Consider the following 6,985-nt stretch of genomic DNA (forward strand, 5'->3'; position numbering starts at 1 on the left):
GACTAAACAAAGGGGAAACAAGCAAAAAAAGTACTTGAATAATGACGTCAATTCCTTTCTCTCTGCACCCTCATTTGCCCAGATGTGAACAGTAGCCTCACACTCAAGCCTGCTACTTCAGCTGTCTACTACCACAATGCCTTCCGTGCCATGATACTTTAAACTAGAAGAAATCTTTTCTTTTTTCTATAGGCAGATTCTTGGTGGGTATTTGGTTACAAAGATGAGAAAAGTAACCAACATAACTTTATTTCTAGCAATGACAATATTTTTTCAGGAAGGAAGAAAATAGAAACTGATAGTGCATCTCTCTGCTCACTTAACCAACTCATATTGGCCAATGCAATGTCCTGTAGCATCTTTGCACTGAAGTCAAGAAAATAAACTTTTACTGCCACCAGCGCAACTGTGCCACAGCCACGAGGAAACCAGCCGCCCGACTTCCCCTCCCCTCGCCGGCCTCTGCGTCCTCGGATTTGTTCCAACAATCTGTTAAAACATGGTGGATTACTATGAAGTTCTGGGCATGCAGAGACATGCCTCACCTGAGGACATTAAAAAAGGCGTATCGGAAACAGGCACTTAAATGGCATCCGGACAAAAATAAAGAAGAAGCAGAGCGGAAATTCAAACAAGAAGCTGAGGCATATGAGGTGTTATTGGATGCAAAAAAGCGGGACATCTATGACAAATATGGCAAAGAAGGATTAAATGGTGGAGGAGGAGATGGAAGTCATTTGGACAGTCCATTTGAGTTTGGCTTCACATTCCGGAATCCAGATGATGTCTTCAGGGAATTTTTTGGTGGAAGGGACCCATTTTCATTTGACTTCTTTGAAGAACCATTTGATGACTTTTTTGGGAGCTGAAGGGCTTCCCGAGGAAATAGAAGCCGAGGTACAGGCTCGTTTTTCTCTGCCTTCAGTGGATTTCCTTCCTTCGGAGGTGGATTTCCTGCTTTTGACACAGGATTCAGTTCTTTCAGGCCACTAGGACACTGGGGTCTCACTTCATTCTCTTCAGCATCATTTGGCGGCAGCGGAATGGGCAACTTCAAATCAATATCAACTTCTACTAAGATAGTTAACGGCAAAAAAATCACTACAAAGAGAATTATGGAGAATGGTCAAGAAAGAGTAGAAGTTGAATAAGATGGGCAGTTAAAGTCCTTGACGGTAAATGGTAAGGAGCACCTGCTACGCTTGGATAACAAGTAATTCAACGCATGCATCTAACAGAAATGTTAAACCACAACAAGCACCATTTGAGGAATAACAGGAACTTTTATTTGAAGATTTTAAGTGAACTCGACTTTCTGTATAACTGTACCTAATCTAAAGTATTTATAAAACAGCTCATCGGAGCCCCTATTTGTCATAGACTTTTGAGTTTGTTGTTGGGACCACAAAATAGGACGATTTTTTTGTCTTTAAAATTGTTGTAACCTCTGTATGCACTTTGCTTTAAACAAAACAAAACAAACTGTAATCCGAGGTGAGCCCTGTGACTCTTGAGTAGTGCTAGGACCAGATTGTTCTCTAACACCAGCATGGATCTGCTTCCCATTGTGTTGAACTGTGAGTGAGTAGTGTCAGCCTGCTGTGAAGCTAACGTTGCCAGATGAACCTTCTGCAGAAATATTTCAACTTTATTTTCAGCATTTAGTAATGAATGCTATTACTGCATCAATGGTAATACATTTCTGGTTTAGTGTAAATTAAGGATGTTTTCTAGTTGTGCATGGATGCTGGCAAATTCGTCAATTCTGAAAATTGTTTAAGTATGTAATGTTAAGCTTAGGTTTAAGAAAAACTGGTAATTTGGGTCTTTGTCATTTGCTTAAAAAAAGAAAATAAATGCAAATGTGTTTGGTGCATTCTTTCATGAAAAAAAGAAAATAAACTTTTTAAGTGCTGCACATTGATGCATAATAAAATAGAATTCTGTATGTAGGAAAAAAAGAGAAAGATGCTATTGACTAATTAACTCCCTCATATAGGGTTTCACATCAAGGATTTCTAAAAATTTTATGGATACCCAAACTGGAGTGCCTACAAATAAACTCAAAGATAATTTGTGTGAAGATAGTTTTTAGGAATATGATATTATGAGCAGCATGTATAATGGGAGACACTACTATAGCATAGTTGTGATAGAGACAGAAACCAGAGAGTTTCCTGGAAAACATTGAGACTGGGATGACTGCTCGGAGATACCTCAACTGGAGCAAGAAGGACTGGCCTTATATTGTGCATCATCAGTCAGCAACTCAGTGCTGGCAGCTCACAGAAAGGGCATTATGACCTAGGGAAATTAAACCATTTCTGCCAAGGGTGATTCCTAAAGAAGGACTCAGCACTAAATTGGCCGAAACTAATACTCCTGGGAAATAAATACTTGAGACCTGAAGTGGCAATCTAGACAGCACATCTCAACAGCCGCAGCACCAGGCTATTATTAATAACTTGACCATCAGGAGTTGAAGTTCAGGCTTTCAGTGCTGAGATCACAGCATGTGATATTTGTGAAGCCCAGAGAAACACACAAGAAGAATGAAACATTGCTAAGTGTACTTCTTTTGATGCAAATGCTAGAAAATTACTTTTTGAAAACTTCCAACACTGTAACCTTAAATAAACACGTAGTTTTAGTAAAAACTGAACTCTTAGGAAGGTCTACTACTATCTGAACAGTTGATGACTTTCCAGAAAGGAAAATAAAGTGAGTAACTCCACAAACATTTTTAGAATCTTATCCTGTAATAATAATACTATTGTTGGGGGAGTCTGCTTGTTAGTTTCCTAGCTTCCCAGACTCATTTCTCAGACATCCTGACTTGAAATAATCATGTAGAAACTATGTAAATTAAATCATTGCTTGGCCAATCACTTAAGCATATAGCTAACTAGCTCTTATATCTTAACCTATTTATATTACTTTATATTTTTCCATGAGATTTGTGGCCTACTGGCAAGGTTCCAGCTAACACCTTACATCTTTCTCTCCTAGTGACTAATGGCTTCTCACTGACTCTGCCTTCTCTCTCTCTCTCTCTCTCTCTCTCTCTCTCAGTCTGGCTTTACTCTGTTGAGCCATTGGCCCAAAACACCTTCTTTATTTAACCAATGGCAATAAAACATATTCACAACATTCATTACCTCCCACATCACCTCCCTTTTCTGTGTAAATAAAAAGGAAGGTTTTAACTTTTGCAAGATTACGTATAACAAAACAGGTGTCAAGCAAGAATTACAGTTGCACCACTTATATCTACTTTATCTTTTATCATAACTAAGGGAAACTATAACTATCTATTCTTCAACTTCATCAAAGACTCCAGAAGGATATAATATTACCTAATTAAACAGGAAGTTCTTTATAAGCAACTTTCAAAACTCTAGAATTGACAGAGACATCTCGCTGCCTGGACAGTCACCCAAAGTTCTTCTGTAATGTTGTGGACACCCATCTTCAGCCTACTGGCTCATAGTATTCAGCAGACTTTTCCATGAAGTGGGAAATTTCAAAGACAGTTCTGTATATATTGGCAGTTTGTCAGTCACTTTATTCTGTGGCCTGCAGAATGTCTGGCAGACTACTACATGAAGCAGGAACCCTGAAGGATTGTCTCACTTTCATTAGGCAACTTTAGTAGTCATTTTTCTTTTTGTCCCACAAGTCCAGTCAAGCAGTTCAGATAAGAATAGGTTCTTGCCCAGATGGCTAACCAACTCCGTAAGGAGCCTCTTCATTGCCCATCATCTTCTTGAAGTAGATTGGTGCTACCAGGAGGACATGTGTCTCATTGTTACAAGTCCTGAGTTCTTAAAAAAGTTAAATGCCATATTCTGTTAGTCTTTGAATAATTTTAAGAATATCCACCTACCTGAAATATATCTCTATATATCTAGAAAACCTAACATGACTTCAAGCTTGACTATTATTGATAACTATCTATTAACCTGTATTTCTTAATTATACATTTTCAAATGAGCTGCACAAACACAATACCTTAACCAAAAGAAGATATCTTAAATTTGTATCAATAGATCAAGATCCATACCAATGCAAAGTGTTCACCTCTGTAACATATCCCCCTTTAAATGTAAACACACATCTATAAACAATCATTTAGGGAATTTGGATATTGTTCTCTAAACTACTTCATGCTGATTGGGGCACTGTTAATAAGGTCTTTCATGGGGTATCCTGTGTGGTAGGTCCATCTCAGCTAGCAGTCCTGAAGCTGTCATGGATATTGGACCATCTGGGCCATTGCTTGTTTGATCAAACCATATTAACTGGTAAGGAATTCACAGCTTTTTATCCTCTGTGAAAACAAAAGCAGAACCTCTTTTCCAAAGCTATAATACCTCTGAAGATTTTATGAAAATCAATAGAACTCATCTTCATGAAGAGTGATGGTGCATGCTGATAGTTCCAATATTCGTAGAGGTAAGACAGGAAGACCATACTTTAAGACCAGCCTTGCCTATGTATAAAGGCCTTGTTGATTAGAGAAAGTATAGAAAGAAAGAGAAAGAGGGAGAGAGGGAGAGGCAGGGAGAGAGAACAGGATAGCAAATTGAAAAGAAGGAATGGGTTGAGGAAGACTAAGAATTACATAGAGGAGGAAAATAAATCAATCATCTTTGGACCCGTACAGCAATCAGCTAAGACATTGATCCCTATAAATACAGATTTGGTAGCTTGGAGACATTTGTTCAAAATTTTACAACCAAATATGAATTTGACACAAATTTCTACACTTCTAATTTCAAGAGGATTATATCTTACATAACTGTATTTGGGAGAAAGAGAAGTAAGAAATGTGAAAGGCTAGAGAAATTGGTGCAGAATTGTCTATATTCTGTCAATCATGTTTAAAATAAATGCTGATTGACCAGGCAGGAAATATAGGCGGGAAATCCAGACAGGAATTAAAAATTATGTAATAAGAACAGGAGAATTCTGGGAAGGAGGAAGTTGATTCCTCCCACTCCTGCCCAGAACACCAAAGCAGCAGGATGTGATCTGCCTCACTGAAAAAGGTACTGAGCCACATGGCTAACATAGATCAAAAAAATGGGTTAATCAAGGTGTGAGAGTTAGTCAGTGAGAGGCTAGAGCTAATGGGCCAATCAGTTTTATAACTTATAGAGACCTATGTGTGATTTTCTTTGGGGTTAAACAGTTGTGGGGTACCAGGCAGGACAGAAACCCCAACAAACAAGCCAGGCCCCTGTTCGTGTCACAAGAAATTCAGAAATTCTTTCTAATCCCTTTTGTTTTAATGAACGAGTATGGTACTCTGCCATACTGTCAAGTATCATGTTCTGAACTATGAAAGTTTAATATGGCCAATGGAATAATGCTATACTTCATATTAATAGCCAAAGGGATGGTGATTATGTAATCATCTTGATAGATACTCATAAAGTAGTTGATAAAATCCAACAATTGGACATAACATCAAAGACTTACTTGGAGTAAAAGGCAAATTTCTTATACTGATAAAGATTATCTACCAAATATTTACAATGACCCTAATACTTAGTGATGAATGCATTCACTATAAGATAGAAAACAAGAGAAATTTTCAATCTTATGCTGGAGTCAATGCAATCAAATGAAGGGGTATTTGATGCAGCTAGATTAAAAAGAAAGCATCTAACTATTTACATGAAGATGACGTGATACTATAGAGAAAACATACTAAGAATAGAACAAAGGAAGTAATTCCATCTAAAAGGAGAGATAGCAAAATACAAGATCAACATATTGCATTCAAGAGGCAGTCAAAAGTAAGACTGATTCCTTTCTCACTCACACAGAAAATAATACAATATTTAGAAATAAATTCAGCTAAAGAAGTCAAGAATGTACACTGAAAATTACAAAATACTATTAAGGGAAATTTATAATATCAATTAAGTGAAAAAGAGTTCATGCTCATGGACTGGAAGATTCAAAATATTTAAGAGTGTAGTTTACTTAGATTTATTTACAGATTCAATGTAATAAAAAACAAAAGAAAAATAAAGCACCCACATTCAGTAGGCTTTTTGTATAAACTTACAAATGGATTTTAACATATATATTAATATTTTAGTTATTTATAAACACACATATATGCACAAAATATGTGTAACATCTAAATAATTTTGAGAAATAGAACAAAATTTGAATATTTGAACTTTTTACTTTCTTAATATACTATAAATCTATAAATTCATAGTTATTAAAGCAATGTGATATTGAGATAAGCCTCAAGCACAGGTAAGTTGAGCATATTTCAGAAGCAAAAAGGAATCCTTATGTTTACTGTCAAATGATTTCTAACAATACTTTGTAAGCAAAGAATACTTGAATAATGTGATACCTAGAGCCATACAAATGAATTTGGATACTTATTTATATCATATACAAGGTTATTATGAAAGTATGAAAAAATAGATGACAAACATAAATATAAGAACTAAAGCAATAAAGCTTTAAGAAAACATGAGACAAACTGGAATTTTCAGATACTGATTCCATTTTAAATTTTATTTTTATTTGAGTATGTATATGTATGTGAGTATGAAAGGAGAAAAGACTTATATGTAGGTGTCTGTGGAAGCCAGAGGAGGACATAAGGTCCCATGGGACTATAGTTAGAAGTGGTTGTGAACTGCCTGGTTGGGTGCTGGGAATCAGACCTAAATAAGTGCTCTTAACCAAAGATCCATCTCTCCAGCCCCAAAATAATGACTTCTTTGATATGATTCCCAAAAGATAAATAAACATCGAATAACATCACATTTTAAGCCTTATATTTAAGGAGAAAACCTATAAACCCCTGCAAGGAGAGACTTTACTTTATTTTCCCAGATACCTAGACCTGAATAATCACACAAAAATCTATACTAATTACAATACTTTTTGATCATCTGCTCAGGCATATTCCTAGCTAGCTATTATATCTTAAATTAGCCCATTTTTA

The 6,985-nt window shown here is 36.2% G+C and overlaps 1 pseudogene; it reads left to right on the forward strand.

Moving 5' to 3' along the window:
• Nucleotides 1-499: 499 nt before the first annotated feature.
• LOC121441145 lies at nucleotides 500-1,217 on the forward strand (annotated as a pseudogene).
• Nucleotides 1,218-6,985: the final 5,768 nt, after the last annotated feature.

Source organism: Microtus oregoni, unplaced genomic scaffold (genome assembly GCF_018167655.1).
Source record: "Microtus oregoni isolate MIOR12 unplaced genomic scaffold, Mior012 000073F_ref0000255, whole genome shotgun sequence".
NCBI classification, from domain to species: Eukaryota; Metazoa; Chordata; class Mammalia; order Rodentia; family Cricetidae; genus Microtus; species Microtus oregoni.